Genomic DNA, 19,429 nt, shown 5'->3' with positions numbered 1-19,429 from the left:
CTTTATTTGATTCATTATTTGGTTGGTTGAATTTCAAAGTGCTTTTGGCTCATGTTATCCCTGAGTTCTTTTAGCTGGAGACTGTTGCTGCTTGGCAGGGGATGAAATTCTTGGGTCACTCATTGTTTCTCTCCAAGGCTTGGAGACACCCAGCCACTGTTTGTTTCCCTTCCTGCGCAAACTGGAAGGGTAACCAATTTTCTCAGGCTAACCAGATTTTCTTGCCTCATGGGCAGCTGCTTTTTCTTTATGGACGCTCTCATTTTTTCTTAAAGTCTTTTTCTTTTCCCACTATTTTAATGATGAATTATTTCAAGTGTACAGAAAACAACACAATATCCAGACACAAGCTTTGTTGAATTTGAACGTTTTTCTACATTTGTTTCAGATCCCTTAAAATAAATACTAACAGATCCAATTAAAAGCCTCTGTGTGCAATCCCATATTGCACTCACCCTTTCCACAGCTGTAGCCATTATCCTGAATTATGTGTTTATGAGTCCCTTGATTAAAAATGTTTTTGGCTCAGTGTGGTGGCACACACCTGTAATCCCAGGAACTCCAGAAGCTGAGGTAGGGGGATGGATGGCAAGTTCAAGGCTGGCCTAGACAACTTAGTGAGATCCCGTTTCAAAACAAAAATAAAAAGGGCTGTGGATGTAGCTCAGTGGTAGAGTGCCCCTGGGTTCAATTTTCAGTGCACATATATGAAACAATTTTTTTTTGTTGTTGTTGTTGTTGTTCTGGGGATTAAACTCAGGAGCACTTAACCACTGAGCCATATCCCAAGTTTTTTTGTATTTTATTTAGAGACAGGGTCTCACTGAGTTATTTAGCTCCTTGATTTTGCTGAGGCTGGCTTTGAACTCAAAATCCTCGTGCCTTAGCTTCCTGAGCCACTGGGATTACAGGCGTGCACCACCGCGCCTGGCACATGAAACAATTTTTTTGATCACATATGTACACATTCCTAAGCAATACATTGTTTAGCATTGCTTGATTTTATACTTTTCATAAATTTTATCTTAATACATAGGGCTGGGGACATAGCTCAGTTGGTAGAATGCTTGCCTAGCATGTACAAGTCCCTGGGTTCTATCCTTAGCATCATACACACACACAAATATATATCCTTCTGTAAACTGTCTTGTTTAAAAGAGATTATCCATATTGGGCTGAGCCTAGTGGAGCACGCCTGTAATCCCAGGAACTTGGGAAGCTGAGGCAGGAGGATCACAAATTTGAGGCCAGCCTCAGCAACTTAGTGAGATCCTGTCTTAAAATAAAAACTAAAAAGAGTTGGGAATGTAGCTCAGTGGGAAAGTGCCCCTGGGTTCAATCCCTAGTACTTAAAAAAAAAAAAAAAAAAAAAGACAGATTTATCCATATTGATGGATTTATTCTTCTTCAGTATTTTGTGTCTCACTATATGACTATATTCCTTAATTTATTTATCCAAGTTCCTATCAATGGATATTTGGGCTGTTTTCAATTTGGGAGGTGATTTTTTAAAAAATTATTTTATGATCCATTAATAAAATTTTGTACTGCATTATAGTCAGAAAACATAAAATGTATAATAATGAGTCTTTGGAATTTTTCAAGCCTTCCTTGGTATCCTTGAGCCTACAGAATATTACATTATCCACATGTACTACAGAAGAATGTTTACTGGATGTAGAATTTCATATATAATAATAGTTTGAGTTTACCAATGATATCTACAGCTATTTCTTTTCTTTTTAATTTTTGTGGAAAAAATCATTTTATCCTAAGCCCAGGGTAGTGCATGCCTGTAATCCCAGCAATTTGGGAGGTTGAGGCAGGAGGATTACAAGATTAAGACTAGTCTTAGCAATTTAGCGAGGCCTTAAGCAACTGAGACTCTGTCTCAAAGTAAGGAATAAAAAGGGCTGGAGGTGTGGTTCAGTGGTAGAGCACCATTGGGTTCAATTCCAGAATCACAAATAAAGAAAGAAAATAAATAAATCACTTTATTCTAAATAACTCACAATGACAGCACAACAGCTGGTCTAAGGAAGCCATACAAATATTTGCCCTGTCCCACATTGTATACCATCTCAATGAACAGTTAGAATATCCTCTTCCATTGCCAGTCATTAACCAGGATGCAGCTGTTGTGTTGGCACACACCTGTAATCCCAGCAGCTCAGGAGGTTGAGGTAGAAGGATCATGAGTTCAAAATCAATCTCAGTAACTTAGTGAGATCCTGCCTCTAAATAAAATATAAAGACCTGGGGATGTGGCTCAGTGGTAAAATGTCCCTGGGTTCAATCCCAGGTACCAAAAAAAAAAAAAAAAAAAAAAAAAAAAAAAAAAAGCCAGATGTTACTCATCCCAGAGGAGAGCGGAGGGTTCTCTTATGGTTTTCCACTTTATGCTTTCATTACTAATTGCATTTGTATGCTAAAATAATTTAGTTATGCCAGCCAACTTTTCACTTCAACTTGAATTTATTGATTAGATGAATCTATCTGTAAGCCTGCACTGTCTCAACACCTCATTAAAACCCTCACAGAGCTTAATGTTGTCTTGGTTCTGTGCACACTCAAAACTGTTTTATCTCATGGATGTACAAGCCACCAAACTGCTACTGCTGCCATACTGGCTGTGTTCCCTGAGGCTCTTGGTAAGTGATGTCAGACCTTGGGGGCCACAACCTTACTTCCTCCCACCAAAGCTTCCAGCATGACCCAGTGTGACATCAGTGCCCACAGCTATGCCAGCTGTAGGGGTTACTGCCAGGTAGCAACAGCAGGTAAGCCCAGTGCAGATGGCAGATGGCGAGGCTGCTGCTGGTGGCAGAGCTACTGGTGCTGCCTTGGGTTCAGCTCTCATCTCAGGGGCCCTGCTGGCTGGAGGGGCTGTGCAAAAAGAGCAGCTTCGGTTTCTACCTGCACAGCTTTGTAAGTGCCCAGTGATTGAATGTCCAGAAGATTGAAATTTTGCAGAGATCCTGGTTGTCTCTGTAAAGGAGAGTGGAAGCTATCCAGCTTCCGACCTTTGCTTATTTTTGTCTCCTTTACTAATCAATTTCTCAAAAGAGTGTGTTAATTTTTTAAATCATAATCAACTATTTCTCCTAGAAGCTTTGTCTGTTGTTGTTTTATATATTTTGAAGTTGTATTAGTAGGTTCTTTTCGTGGTGCTTATATTTTCTTGAATCATCTTCCCCTTTGTCATTTATATTTTTCATCTTGTACTCTCTTTTGTCAAATACTGAAATTATTCCTGAGGCTGTAATCCCAGGACCTCAGGAGGCTGAGGCAGGAAGATGGCAAGCCTCAGCAACTTAGAGAGGCCCAAGCAATTTAGCAAGACCTTGTCTCAAGATAAAAAAAAAAATAATGAAGGGCTGGAGATGTGGTTCAGTGGCTGAGAGCCCCTGAATTCAATCCCTGGTACCAAAAACTAAATAAAAAAGAAAAGAAAAAAAAAAATTAACAGGTTTTTGCTAGATGTCCTTCATGGGTCAAGATATTTCTTCTTAGCCTTAGCTTACTAAGAGTTATGGATGGGTACTGAATTTATTCTTCCATCTATTAAGATGATATGGTTTGAATTTTCAGCCTGTCAGTATGGTGATATACATTAACACACTTTCCAATATTAAATCCATCTCTGCATTCATGGCAAAAACCAGACTTAGTCTCTTTATATATACATACATACATAAATATATATATATATATATGTAGATCTCTCTATATGTATATATATATCACATACACTATCTATATCACACACTAAAATTGTATGTTTGTTTTGTTTGTGTTTTTGGTGCCTGGGATCAAACCTAGGGCCTTGTGCATGCTAGGCAAGTGTTCTACCCTGACTTATATCCCCGGCATTCAAGTATAATACTAGATTCCATTTGCCATTTACTAATAGTTAAAATAGGATTTTGCACTTTTAATCATAATAGATTGGCTTCCCAAATTTCCCTTCCTCATACGGTTCATTTTTGGTGTTGGTATCTGTGTTGAGCTATTTGGTAACACAGGTTTGGCTGTAACAGATACTGAAAATAACAGTGACTTCAATGAGGGAGAAGTTTGCTTCTCTGTCCTGGACTATCTGGAAGTTAGTGGTTAGGACTGGTTGGTGGTTCTACTCAACCACTCCTAGTTTGGGTGTCTAAATGACTCATCCTTTTTCTAGTCCTCTATCCTGTTGCATAGGAGTTCCTTAGTTGAGAGAGAAGGTGAGAACAGGTAATGGGGTATTAGCCATCTTTACCACAAAGGTTATTTTCTGTTTGCCATGTAAAGTAAGCTGGACAGTATTTCCTCTTTTTTATTTTTTATTTTTTAGATGTAGATGGACATGATACCTTTATTTTATGTGGTGCTGAGGATTGAACCCACTGCCTCACATGTGCTAGGCAAGTGTTCTACCCCTGAGCTACAACCCCAGGTGAGTATTTCCCCTTTTTCTATTTTTTGGAAATATAAGTTTACACAAGATTTTCTTCTCTCTTGATTATTTGGTAAACTTGTCTACAAAAACCATCAGGGTATGTTTTATTTTCAAATTCTATCTTGGGGACTTTATACTACTGATCAATTTCTTTAATGGTTAGAGATCTTCAGATTTTCTTTGTTAGTGTTGGTCAGTGTGTATGTGTGTGTGTGTGTTTCCCCTGCAAAGATGCCTATATTGTGCAGTTAAAATTTTTTTTCAATCTTGGTGGACATGAAGGTATATGCTTATAATCCAAGAGACTCTGAGGCTGAAGCAGGAGTATTGAAAGTTAAAGGCCAGCTTCAGCAATTTAATCTCAAAATAAAGAAAAGCTGGGTGTGGTCGTGCATGCTGATAATCTCAGCAGTTTGGGAGGCTGAGGCAGAAGGATCACAAGTTCAAAGCCAGCCTCTGCAAGTTAGCAAGGTCCTAAGCATCTAAGTGAGACCTAGCTCAAAACAAAAAATAAATAATGGGCTGGGGATGTGGCTCAGTGGTTAAGTGTTCTGGGTTCAATTCCGGAGAAAGAGAGAGAGAGAGAGAGAGAGAGAGAGAGAGAGAGAGAGAGAGAAAGAGAAAGAAAGAAAGAGAGAAAGAGGCTGGGGATATAGCTCAGTACTAAAGTTCTCCTGGGTTCAATTCCCAGTACCAAAAAAAAAAAAAAATCCGACTTTATCTAGGGGAAAATCTAGGGAAAATCTGGTTATTCTGGTTTGGGTGTGGACCTTCAAAGCAGCTTTGCTTTCTTTTTCTTTTGTTTTTCCCAAATGCCCCAAGGCCATTACCAATTTAGCACCTCCTTTCCCTTTTCTTCCTTTTTTTTTTTTTTTTTTTTTTTTTAAACCCTGTGGTTCTGGGGATTGAACCCAGAGGTGCTTTACCACTGAACTACATCTCCAGCCCTTTTTCTTTTGAGACAGGGTCTCAATAAATTGCTGAGACTGGCTTTGAACTTGTGATCCTCTGGCCTCAACCTCCAGAGTCACTGGGATTATAGGCTATGCCACCACACCTGGCTGGCTTAACATTTTCTGAATCATGGCAGTTATGTAAACTAAAATCTCAAATTTGCATGAAAGCAGGCCCATGTTTAAAATTTCTCTAGGAAAACTATTTTTCCCTAACTGGAGTCCAGACCAACACATAACAAGCCTCCTCGCACTCTTTCTGCTGGTGGGAGATTTTTCCTGTGACTGATTCTTTCCCCCAGGGAGTAGTTGTTGGAGGATTCTTGATTCATGCAGGGACTTTCCAGTTCCCAATTACTTGCTGACATAAGGACTCATATCTTCTTGAATAGTCATTGAAAATGGAAGTTCTTTGTTTCCTGATACTAGAAATCGTTCCTTTCCAAGGAGATCTGTACTATCAACTCATGCTCATTTGGTTTTTAATTCCTACTTTCCTTGAGATTTGGAAAATTTCATGTGAGCTTAGCAGTTTATTTAAAAAAATATCACTGTCATATTTCAACCAGATGGAAATGGAAGTTTAATTCCTTTTCTTAAACACAATAAGTTTCTCAGAATATGTCTGGGTTGTGTTAAATTTCTTTTCTTGGAATATGATGTGGCCATTAGGCTTTGTTAGTGTAAGAAAATCCCACGAAAACCACGCCTGACATGGGAAATCACATAAAGGAGTTTATTAAGCAAACAGAATGTCTCCCTGCAGGGTAAGAGAGAAAATGAGAGGAAAAGAGAAAGGGCACATGCAAGAAAGAGTGGAAAAGCGAGGAGGAGAGAGAAAGCAAGTCAGGGGGACAGAAAAGCAAGAGAGAAAATGGCAGAGAAGCCATCTTTAAGAATCCTGCAGGGCTAACAGGAGACCAATAACAGAGAAGGATACTTGCAAGCTGACTGATGAACCAATACCTAGCTAGGATGTTCACAGACTGACAGTAGTTGGGAGGCGAGGAAATGGCTGCAACGGAAAGTGTGGGGAAAGCAGTTTTGTACATTACAGTTAGAAATACCGGGGTACCACAAGGAATCAAACACGTGTGCAGAAGTTTTGCAAAGGAAACTTCACTTCTCCAAAAGTGTGGGCTACCAAAGAAGATCCTGGCAGGCTGCCTGCTTTTATCCCTAACACAGAGCTGCCACTTGCCCTGATAGGAGGAGTTTGGGGTTACCATCTATGCGATTGGCTACTTTTAAGATTGGGGCGGGCAAAGGAAAGGGCTATGGTTAAAATGACTATTATGGGATTTTACATCCCAATTAAGGCTAAATACTATATTTTGAAAATGGACCACTAAACTTTCTATTTCTCACTACTTGAAGAACGAAGTGTTTATTTTAGATTATTTTGTTTTATTGTTTTAATGCTTTGTTCTCTTCTTTAGGTATACCAGTTATATATTGTTTGAATTTTTCTGTTTTCTACATTTCTCACTCTTTCCATAATATTTTTATTGTGCTCTTCTTTTTTCTTTTCTTTTCCATTTATGTATTTATTGCTGGAGAGCAAACACAGGGCTTTGCACATGCTGGGCAAGTACTGTCTCTGAGCTGTACCTCCAGCACATTTTTTTTTCAATTTCATTTTTATGTTTTCAAAAAAGTTTATCTGCTATGATTCTGATTTTTTCCATTATATTCATTCCATTTTAGAATATGACATTCAATTTTGTAATGCTTTAATTTTTACTTTTTATTTTCTTAAAATATGTTCTTTTCACCTTCTTTTGATATATATTATTTATATATATACATATTTTTATTTATTATATATTTTAATTTTATATATGTGTGTGTATCTGTGTATATATATGTGTATATATATATATATATATTTTTTTTTTTGGTACTAGGGATTGAACTCAGGGGACCTGACCACTGAGCCACACCCCCAGTCCTATTTTGTATTTTATTTAGACAGGGGCTCACTGAGTTGCTTAACACCTTGCTTTTGCTGAGGCTGGCTTGCGATCCTCCAGCCTCAGCCTCCCAAACAGCTGGAATTATAGGTTTGTGCCACCGCACCTGGCTGCTGTGTTTTTTCTTTGAAATTCTGCATCTCTCTCTCTCTCTCTCTCTCTTTCTCTCTCTCTCTCTCTCTCTTTGTGTATTGGGATGGAACCCACAGGTGCTGTACCACTGAACTACATGCCCAGACCTTTGTCTCAAAATTTTATTATTTTGAGACATGTCTTCTTAAGTGGCCCAGGCTGGTTTCCAACTTGTGATCCTCCTGCCTCAGCTTCCTGAGTAGCTAGCATTACAGGTGTGCATGACAGTGCCCAACTAAACTTTGCATCCTTTTTTTTTTTTTTTTAAATTATTTTAGTTGGATGTGGTGACACACATCTGTAATCCCGGCAGTTTGGGAGGCTGAGACAGCAGAATTGCAAGTTCAAAGCCAACCTCAGTAATTTGGCGAGACTGCCTCAAAATAAAAGGCTTGGTTATGTGGTTCAGTGGTTAAGGGGCCCTGGGTTTTGTAAGCTTGGGGGCACGGTTAGCGGCCAAATAAAATTGGACAGAAAGCGGCTGAAGCAAGCTTTATTGGAATTTGGCTCTTGGTTGAAATTCCCAGCCCCCTAGCGTACAGGTCAGGTAGGGAGCTGGAGAAAATCGAGCGTGGTCTTTATAGGCTGGAATGGGCAGGGGTCCTGCTGAGTGACAGGTGGAGTTAGGGGAGTTAAGGGTCAGCTGCTGGAGTTAAGGGTCAACAGGTGGAGTTAAGGGTCAGTGGAGTTTTCTTGTACATTTGAGTGATCACCGTTTGGCACGCAGCCCTTTGTTTCAGTTGCTCCGCTCTCCCTCCTACAGTCGCCCAAATTCCGACCTAACAGGTTTAATCCCTGGTATCCCTCTCCCAAATAAAATTTATATTACAAAAAATAGACCATGAAGTGGTGGTGGAGGTATGCCCAGCTACTTGGAAAGCTGAGTTGGGAGGATGACCTGAGCCCAGGAGTTTGAGGCCAGCCTGGGCAACATAGTGAGGTGGGTGGGGGCTGGGGGAAGGTCATATTATATAATTTTTTCACTTTTCTTTCTTCCATTTTTTAAAGCATTTGTCAGAATTCTTCCTGAGGTTTTTTTTTTTTTTAATTTTATTTTTAAATTTTTTTGTATTCTTTTGATAACTATTTTTCACATTTTATTTTTGTTACTAGAGTCCTAGGCTAGAGTAGAGTTCTCAGTCCCTCTAGGGATCCTACATATCAGGTTGGGCTGTCATGGGAGAAGAGATGTGTCTGGAGAAGAGTCCAAGGAGTTCCCAGAGGAGAGGAGCAACTCATCTCTGGAACAGCAGGGTTCTTAGCATATGTGATGGAAAAGAATTTCAGCAGGAGCCAGACAAAGGCATAGACAGAGGTTTATTTAGGAAAGATAAATATTCAAGGGACAATGTGAGCTGTCTGGAGAGTAAGAAGCAACCCTGACTTGGGTTGGGGCCAATATTTAACGAAGGGTTGTATCACGGTCGGACTGGAGGTGGACCCAGGGTCGAGCTGCATAATTTCACCCTAGTTTTCCTGGGCTTGCTGTTTCTCTTATTTTACAAGGGCATGACCCAAGGTTTACAACTGTGTTTTCTGCATCTCAATGGCTTGAGGATGTATCCCTTAAGATTCCATATTTCTCTCTTCTCTCCTAAATCCCTATCTCAGGGCCACTTGCTCCAGAAAATAAACAGGAAAGGTAATGGTGGAAAGCATGAAAGCAACTTTAATCATTGTTAACTACGCTGGAAAGACAAGGGAACCTACATCCTTTGAGGGACTGACAATGACTTTGAGCTTTTATAGAAGGGGAATGAGGGCAAGAGTTGGGGGTTTGCACAGCTGAAGGCTTTGCAAGCTGCCAAAGTAGGTGATCTTGATCAGGTGTGTTCGGTCCATCATTATCTCAGCATTGGTCAAGTGGAGCCTTGTCTGGGGCAAGAAAGTTGCTGTTGCCCGGGAGGTAGCTTGACCCATCACAAGATGTTTATGGATCAGACCTGTTACCAAGGTGACTCAGAGCAAAGGAAACATGCAAAATGAAGGCAGAGATGCCAAGCCTTGAATTCTGCTTTTAGCTGTGGGACAACAGCAGCAAAAGTGAAGAGTCTAAGCCCTTGTTACATTTCTTTCCTCCATTTCTCTCACTTTTAAAAAAGAGCATTTAAAAACAAAGCTCCTCAGGGATGCAAGGTTGGTTCAACATCAGGAAATCAATAAACGTAATTCACCACATTAATAGACTTAAAGTCAAGAATCACATGATTATTTCAATAGATGCAGAAAAAGCATTTGATAAAATACAGCACCCCTTCATGCTCAAAACACTAGAAAAAATAGGGATAGTGGGAACATTCCTTAACATTGTAAAGGCCATTTATGCTAAACCCATGGCTAATATCATTCTAAATGGTGAGAAACTGAAAGCATTCCCCCTAAAAACTGGAACAAGGCAGGGATGCCCTCTTTCACCACTTCTATTCAACATCGTTCTTGAGACTCTGGCCAGAGCAATTAGACAAACCAAAGAAATTAAAGGGATACGAATTGGAAAAGAAGAACTCAAACTATCCCTGTTCGCTGATGACATGATTATATATTTAGAGGAACCTGGAAATTCCACCAGAAAACTCTTAGAACTCATAAGTGATTTCAGTAAAGTAGCAGGTTACAAGATCAATGCCCATAAATCCAACGCATTTTTATACATAAGTGATGAATCTTCAGAAAGAGAAATTAGGAAAACTACCCCATTCACAATAGCCTCGAAAAAAATAAAATACTTGGGAATCAATCTCACAAAAGAGGTGAAAGACCTCTACAATGAGAACTATACAACACTAAAGAAAGAAATTAAAGAACACCTTAGAAGATGGAAAGATCTTCCATGTTCTTGGATAGGAAGAATTAATATTGTCAAAATGGCCATACTACCTAAAGTGCTATACAAATTCAATGCAATTCCAATTAAAATCCCAATTGTGTACCTTACAGAAATAGAGCAAGCAATTATGAAATTCATCTGGAAGAATAAGAAACCCAGAATAGCTAAAGCAATCCTTAGCAGGAAGAGTGAAACAGGGGGTATTGCAATACCAGATCTTCAACTCTACTACAAAGCAATAGTAACAAAAACGGCATGGTATTGGTACCAAAATAGAAAGGTAGATCAATGGTACAGAATAGAGGACACGGACACAAACCCAAATAAATACAATTTTCTCATACTAGACAAAGGGGCCAAAAATATGCAATGGAGAAAAGATAGCCTCTTCAACAAATGGTGCTGGGAGAATTGGAAATCCATATGCAACAGAATGAAACTAAACCCATATCTCTCACCATGCACGAAACTCAACTCAAAATGGATTAAGGGCCTCGGAATCAGACCAGAGACCCTGCAGATTATAGAAGAAAAAGTAGGTCCAAATCTTCACCTTGTTGGTCTAGGACCAGACTTCCTTAACAGGACTCCCATAGCACAAGAAATAAAAGCTAGAATCAACCACTGGGATAGATTCAAACTAAAAAGCTTTCTCTCAGCAAAGGAAACTATCAGCAATGCGAAGAAAGAGCCTACAGAGTGGGAGAATATCTTTGCCAATCATACTTCAGATAGAGCACTAATCTCCAGAATCTATAAAGAACTCAAAAAACTCTACTCCAAGAATTCAAATAGTCCAGTCAACAAATGGGCTAAGGAAATGAATAGACACTTCACAGAAGAAGATCTACAAGCAATCAACAAACATATGGAAAAATGTTCAACATCTCTAGTAATAAGAGAAATGCAAATCAAAACCACCCTAAGATTCCATCTCACCCCAATTAGAATGGCGATTATCAAGAATACGAGCAACAACAGGTGTTGGCGAGGATGTGGGGAGAAAGGTACACTCATACACTGCTGGTGGGGCTGCAAATTAGTGCAGCCACTATGGAAAGCAGTGTGGAGATTCCTTAGAAAACTTGGAATGGAACCACCATTTGACCCAGCTATCCCACTCCTTGGCCTATACCCAAAGGACTTAAAATCTGCATACTACAGAAATACAGCCACATCAATGTTCATAGCTGCTCAATTCACAATAGCCAGACTGTGGAACCAACCTAGATGCCCTTCAATTGATGAGTGGATAAAGAAACTGTGGTATATATATACTATGGAATATTACTCAGCCATAAAGAATGATAAAATTATGACATTTGCAGGCAAATGGATGAAATTGGAGAATATCATGCTAAGTGAGATAAGCCAATCTCAAAAAGCCAAAGGACGAATGATATCGCTAATAAGTGGAGGATGACACATAATGGGGGGGAGGGAAGGGTTAGAGTTAGGGTTAGGGAGGGGGGCAAGTATGGAGGAAGGAACTACTGTATAGAGGGTAAAGAGGGGTGGGAGGGGTGGGGGGAAGGGAAAAAATAACAGAATGAATCAAACAACATTGCTCTATGTAAATTTATGATTACACAAATGGTATGCCTTTACGCCATGTACAAACAGAGAAACAACATGTATCCCATTTGTTTACAATAAAAAAAAAAAAAAAAACAAAGCTAAGTTATTTCCTTTCTGATTATTATTTACTTTGAATGGAGCTAGTGGTCTTCTATAGGAAGGTGGTATAGAGCGGGGTGGGAGTGTGGTAGGACTGGGTGGTAACTGGGGTGAACAAGGGAACACATCTCCACTCAATTTTTGGTGCTTGGCGGATGGGGTTCCATCACAGAAAAAACTTGGTGGAATTTGGTCTGATATTCTTGGTCTCCTTTCGTTGCTTCCCTGACTAGGAGGCCGTGTCCCAAGGCAATAGGAATGTCATTTCATGCCAGCATGGATCCTTCCTTCCTTGCTTGCTTTGTAGTACTGAGACTTGAACCATTGACACTCTACTATTGAGTTACATGTGAGCCCTTTGTATTTTTTATTTTGAGACAGGGTCTCAACTAAGTCGCCTAGGCTGTCCTTTATCTTGTGATCCTCCTACCTCCACTTCTCTAGTTGCTGGGCTTACAGGTGTAATTTAAGACCTAAGATTTAGGTCTTAAAGATGAGTCTGGTCACAACAAAAAACAGGGTAGAAGTGTGGTTTTTCCCTCTACTTTTGAATCTCACTAAGAAAAACCAAACAGAGCCAAGCACAGTGGCACATGCCTATAATCCCAACTATTTGGAAGGCTGAGGCAGGAGGATTGGGAGTTCAAAACCAGTCTCAAAAATTTAGTGAGGCTCTATCTGAAATAAAAACTAGGGCTGGGGATGTGGCTCAGTGGTTAAGCAACCCTGGGTTCAATCCCTGTTTTAAAAAAAGAAACAACAACCACAACAACAACAACAAATAAAATACAGAGTATCAATGACCATGTTTAACGAAACGGATACAATTCCAAGCTACAAACCATGAAGGGTCATCTGCCAAATATAGTTGTCACTGAAAGCTCCTTGTTCCTGATGCCAATCCAATAACAAGGACACCGTTTCAAGAAAAAGGAAAAGTAAGTTTTTATTGCTTTGCTACCGAAGAAACATAGGAGACTCCTGCCCTAGAGGCTGTGATTCTGTCCATCAGGGGAAAAATGCGTTTTAAAGAGGTGATTCAAAGGCCATGTTCCACTTGTTCTCTGCTCATTTGTTGATTTGGGAGATATTAATTTTTTAGATATTCCGGTGCCTCAAATCTGAATTATTGCATTCCTGTGGTGGGTGTGTGCTCAAGGACAGATAATCCTGCCTAGGATGGGGAAGAAAAGTAATTCTGTTTCCTCCAAGATTAAGGAGGGACAGAGATTAGGGAAGGGAGAGAGAGAGAGGAAGAAAACAAAATATGTTCATTTAAAAAATAAGTCACAGTGGCAGAGCAGCAAGGGCTATGTTCAAAGTATAAAGTGGACCATCATTACATAGTGTATGGATTTTTATTTTTTTGTGTGTGCTGAGGATTGAACCCAGGGGCACTTTACAACTGCGATACATTCCCAGTCCTTTTTACTTTTTATTTTGAGACAGGGCCTCATTTTAGTTGCTGAGGCTGGCCTTCAAATTGAGATCCTCTTGCCTCAGCTGCCCAAATCTCTGGGATTACAGGTGTGCACCCATCATGCCCAGCTGATAGTGTGTGAATCTAAACATGATTGTTAAATGAGAGCAGAAACATGCTACCCAAATCTTTGGGCAGAATACCCCCCAAAGAACTATCTAATGTCCCTTTGATTGAAACAATAACATTTGAGGTTAAGAACTGGCTGAGGGAGAGGTCTCTCTAGTCTGCCACCCAGAATAACAGGGAAGAGACTGTTTAAAAAGAAACTGTAACAGCGGTCCAGTTTATGATCTAAAATTTTTTTGTAGCTGTAGATAGATAGCATGCCTTTTTTTTATTTGCTTATTTTTGAATACAGTGCTGAGGATTGAACCCAGTGCTTCATACATGCTAGTCAAGCACTGAGCCCCAGCCCCAGGCCCCCACTTTATGCTTTGAATATAGCCCTTGCTGCTCTGATACTGCAACTTATTTTTCAAATGGTCATGTTTCTTTCTCTTCCTCTCTCCCTGCTCCTCCCTAATCTCTCCCTGAAAGCACGCAGAGACCACTCTGGACGTGGGAACTCACGCAAGAGATTTTATTAAGCAGAAAGGCAGAGTGTCTCCCTGTAGGGTGTGTGTGAGAGAGAGAGGAGGGGAGAAAGAGAGAGAGAGAGAGGAGTGGGGGAGAGATAGAGATAGAGATAGATAGATAGATAGATAGATAGAGAGAGAGAGAATGTGCGCAAGAGTGAGAAGGAGAGAGAGAGAAAATAGCAGTCGAGCTATTCTTAAGTAGTGGAATTTCACTGGCTAATAACAAGGGGCCAATGACTGACCAGAAGGTTCACGGGCTAACAATCTGGGTTGTAAAGTCGTGTGGGGGAGGCAGAATAATGGCGGCAGCAAAATAGCAGATCTGATGCCTATATTCCTCCCTTTTTGTTTTTATAGATAGAGTGGTGGAGGGGTGGGACGATGGTCTTTCTTCTGTAGATTCTTCCTGCTGGTTAGGGGCGAAGAGTCTCATTCCTGTAAAAAAAGAGGATTAGGGAGGGCTTTAGGTGGGAGCAGAGTTTTTGGAGCCGGAGGTGTCAATAGTGAATCGCAGGTCTTAGCTTTGGGTCTCGGGCTGGTAGTCTTGAAGGAGAAGCGGTTGATTGGCTGATTGGTTGGTGAACTTGTGTGTGTCTGCTGGCTCTGGAACTTGTGTATCTGATCTTGTAGGAACTTCTGTAGGCAATTTAGCAGGCATGGTCCTGTTTAGGAAAATATGTAGACCTTAAAATGACCAAAAATTTCCGACTCTGGCAGTTTCTCTTGATGGTTATCAGGCACTCCTGCCTAAGAATCTCTTTAGTAGCCTCCAGTCTTACTTATTCTTGGGGCTAACATAAGTGTACATCTTAAATTACTTTTGACTATTGTTTTTTTTTGTGTGTGTTTGTGTGTTTTTCATTTTTTGTTTTTATTAAAATATTTATTTTTACAGACTGCATTTTGATTCATTGTACACAAATGGGGTACAACTTTTCATTTCTATGGTTGTACGCAATGTAGATTCACACCATTCATGTAATCACACATATACATAGGGTAATACTATCTGTTTCATTCTATTATCTTTCTGTCCTCCACCCCCTCCCACCCCATTTTCCTCTATGCCATCCAAAGTTCCTTAATTCTTTTCTTCCCCCTGCCACCTCCCCTTCTTATATATTGTCATGCACTTATCTGAGAAAACATTTAACCTTTGGTTTTTGGGCTTGGCCTATTTCACTTAGCATGATATTTTCCAACTTCATCCATTTGCCAGCAAATGCCATAATTTTATTCTTCTTTATGGCTGAGTAATATTCCATCGTGTATATATACCACAGTTGCTTTATCCATTTGTCAATTGAAGGGCATCTAGGTTGGTTCCACAATCTAGCTATTGTGCATTGAGCTGCTATGAACATTAATGTGGCTGATCACTATAGTATGCTGATTTTAAGTTCTTTGGGTATAGGCGGAGGAGTGGGATAGCTGAGTCAAATGGTGTGTCCATTCCAAGTTTTCTGAGAAATTGCCATACTGCTTTCCAAAGTGGCTGCACCAATCTGCAACTCCACCAGCAATGTATGCGTGTGCCTTTTCCCCCACATCCATGCCAACACTTATTATTGCTTGTGTTCTTGATAATAGCCATTCTAATTGGAGTTAGATGAAATCTTAGGGTGGTTTAAATTTGCATTTCTCTAATTAAATGCCCAGAAATGGCTATGTTTTGGTCCTTTTTTTCTAGGTGTTCAAGATCAAGCTGGTCAAATTGACCTTGTTCTTATCTGTAGTTTAGGGTTAACTGAGTTCTCACAGGGGTTACTTGTGGAGAACTTGAGAGCAACTTCTTAGCTCCTTTAGTGCCATTTGCTAGGTAGGGTCTTGTTGATGAGGTGGCTTCCTTTGGAAGCATCAGGGGTGTTTTCCTTTTCCAATGACCCTCCTCTTTGCTGCAGGTGCACTGATTGGCTTTTCATCCTTTAGTGGTCTCGTTGATCTCCCTGATCAGGAGGTGGTGTGGCCCAGAATTGCAAAGCTCCTTAGAAAACTTCTCTTATTCCCTGGGTTCAGCTGACATAGAGGGCAAGAACCAAACATTGGTTTTCTTGGTCCCTGTATTTTAATCTCAACCTCTAAATTTGATATTAAATATCCAGCAAGCCAGCCTCATCAGTCATAAAGTAAGAGTACTGGGCTTTAACTTTAATGTTTATGACTTTACAGTTATTTACCCCCTTTTATTTAATTGGGGTCTATATTATCTCATCTGTCCTATAGGTGATGGCTTATTATCTCAAATTAATTTAGGTTGTTTGTTCTTGAATTAGTACTTCTGCAAAACATTAATCAGGCAACAGTTAGAGAGTTTACAAGGAAAATACAAAATGGAATTAACAACAGTAAAACATTTACTTTGTGTAATAGCTATCTTGAATTTTGTCTGAGCTATACATTTTATCCCGTTTGAGATCACAGTAATTTTACAACGAAAAAACTCTTTTGAATATAACTTTAAATAAGCTGAAGTCTGGCTTATTTTGGAGCCATTCTGACATGCAGCAGGGTGGGAGACAGAGCCTTATCTCAGGTAAGGCAAGGCTGTTTACAAATCTTAGGTAAAGTGTTCTAGTTCTGAAGTTGATCTTTTCCTCCTCTTTAAACATCATTTTACATTTGCTCCTATGTATTGTTTCCTGAGTCTATGTGAATATTAGTTAACATAATGATATTACATCCAAAACATAAATCAAGGAAAGGTTGAGAGAGCTTGCTGTGGTGACAGAAGTTGTATAAGCTCCATTCGCTGGCCAAGAGGAGTCATTATCTAACTTATATTGGGTCAGACTGTGTTGCAATAGAAAATAAGCCTGTGAAGTTTGAGATCTGGAGTCAAATGGTGAGGCCAAATGTTTTTGAGGAGACAGCTGAGGGGGTGGGGGTGGCAGAGAATTTTAAATTGGGCAGAGCCCATGGCTAAGAGTTCTCAGGAGCCTGGAGAGGGGAAATGGGAGAGGAGGAAGGGGTGTTCCCACAACCTCTCTGATTTCCCACATAGGAGCAGACCATCAGTGAGGGTTGTCACCATCCCTGACAGATCTGCAGCTGAAGTAGAGGGAGACCCTGACCCAGAGCTGGGGTTTTCATAGAGAGAGAGAGAGGGAGTTCAGCACCACCACAGAAGAGCTCTGAGGACTCACCTCCAGAAGAGGGAGCACTGTCCAGAGTCGAATTCTGTGGTGGGTGAAGAGGTTGGCATGCAAGAGGCAGAAACACCCTATGGTGGGTATTGGCCAGGGAGGAGGGGGCATGGTCCAGGTGACTCAGGTCCCCATTAAGGGAGAGCCAGCAGACCATGACCATGAATCCCATCCCGGATTTCATCACAGAAAGACTTTCCTACCCAGAAACATTTTCTTCTCCCTTCTACTAAATATATTTCCATACCTAGAACCTTTTATTTTTCTTTCCTATATGTTGACCCCTTTTGTTCACATTCTGAAACAACTCTTACGAAATTTCTGAATTTAGATAAACTACTCCATTTTAATAAGATGAAATATTTTGTTGTGTACAGTACTCTAATTGAAACACAGTTGAAATTTTTGGATCCCTTTGTATATAGAATTATACCTGTTAGAACTGAAGTCTTAGTAATCTTGTTTTTAGTGATGACACAAAGCAATTTTAACAATCTGTGAAAACACCAATAATGTTTAATTATGTTACTCCATGGAATTTAAGGAGTTAAGAGTACTCAATGTTATTTAACAGTTAGCATTTTAACTTTGTAAATTAATCAGATGTCTCTAACAAACACATTTGAGTAATCCCATACATGTCAAATCTACTGATTTTACTGTAAAAACCAAGATATCAGACAAGTGTATTGAATAGTATCTGCCATCTTTTTCCTGTGGAAGAAAAGTCCTAGAAACCATTGATATTAGACATTTTATAGATATCAACATTTTATTAATTTGACCACCTAGAGACTTGTGAGGTAAGTAATTTCAAAGACATTTTACTCTCATTTGTTTACCCAATTTAAATTGAATCTTTTAAATCACGTGAATTAAGGTATCTGGATCCATTTTTAAAATTTTAATTTTATGAGTGCTCATTATTTCTGTCAATTTTGTTATCATGTACATACATAGACAGCATGACATTAGATGACACAATATACACATAACACAAACACAAAGGCCTTGTAGCCTTTTATAGGCGAATCTCCATTGCAATATAACAGATGTTCAAAAATAACTCTAGAGTTGAATAAAAATAGAACTGATGAAAAAACCATCAACCTAGGTATGTAGGACCAAAATTGTGAGCTTGAAATATATAGCATTTAAGAAAAACAAAACAAAACAAAACAAGAGTCCTAGAAGAAAAAATGATAATGGCCATTAATTATTTTAGTAAAATAGCATGAGAGTGCAAGAAAGAGAAAGGCAGAGAGAGGAAGGGAGAAGAAGAGAGAGAAAGTTCAGGTTTGCAGGAAGAGCAAAGATAATGTAGGGAAATCTCTTTCCATTTCCCTGAGTGCTCTCAGAAATTAAAGTCCCTAAAAATGTTGGGATCTAAAGTGCCATTTGGTTTGAGGTCTGGGGTGAGGTGGAGGGACTCTTAAATTAACTAAGAGGCAACCCAGGGGGTAAGGGTGGGAATTGAGAGTGAGCTGCCCATTGTGAGAGAGGAATTGGTGAACACAGAGGCCAAGCATGCCTCGGCCACCAGGGAATCACCCGAGTGAAGGACGAGTTATCAGGGAGTCATCACTACCTACTAGATAAGCGTCAAGGCTAAGCCTGTAGGGCGACCTGGGTGCCCAGCACTGGGGTTGTTGTAGAGACAAAAATGTCATAGAGAGAACCCAGGACCAGAGTAGGTCTTGCAAGAGGCAGTCCTCTTAGGAAAGAGTCCCCCGCCAGCCCAGAGCTCTCCCCCAGCAATCAGTATAGGGATTCAGCTGTAGTTGCAAGAACTGTGACCGGGGTTCCCTGGACCCGCGGAGAGCCTCAGGTGTGCTGGACGCTCAACAGTCATTTCCCAGGTAACCAAAAGCCAGAGGAGAAGTCACCTACCGAATGAGGCCGGTGTGTGGATGTGGAGGAGAGCGTCCAGGCAAATGGATGGTGAGACCAGCCTCTGGTGGGGGGGATCTGGGGCATCAGAGGGGATTCCACCCACCTAAGTGGCAGTAGAAGAGCCCATCCTAGTCATGGCACCAATGAAAGCACCCAGAAACCACTCTGGATGAGGGAACTCACACAAGAGATTTTATTAGATGGAAAGGCAGAGTGTCTCCCTGTAGGATGGGGGGCGGGGGGGAGGAAGAGAAAGAAAATGGCCAGGGAGTTATTCTTAAGTAGTGGAATTTTGTTGGCTAATAACAATGGACCAATGACTAGGAGGT

This window comes from Sciurus vulgaris, assembly GCF_902686455.1.
Source record: "Sciurus vulgaris genome assembly, chromosome: 1".
Taxonomy (NCBI): Eukaryota; Metazoa; Chordata; class Mammalia; order Rodentia; family Sciuridae; genus Sciurus; species Sciurus vulgaris.
The sequence above is the reverse complement of the archived record's forward strand: the minus strand, read 5'-3'. Positions refer to the sequence as shown.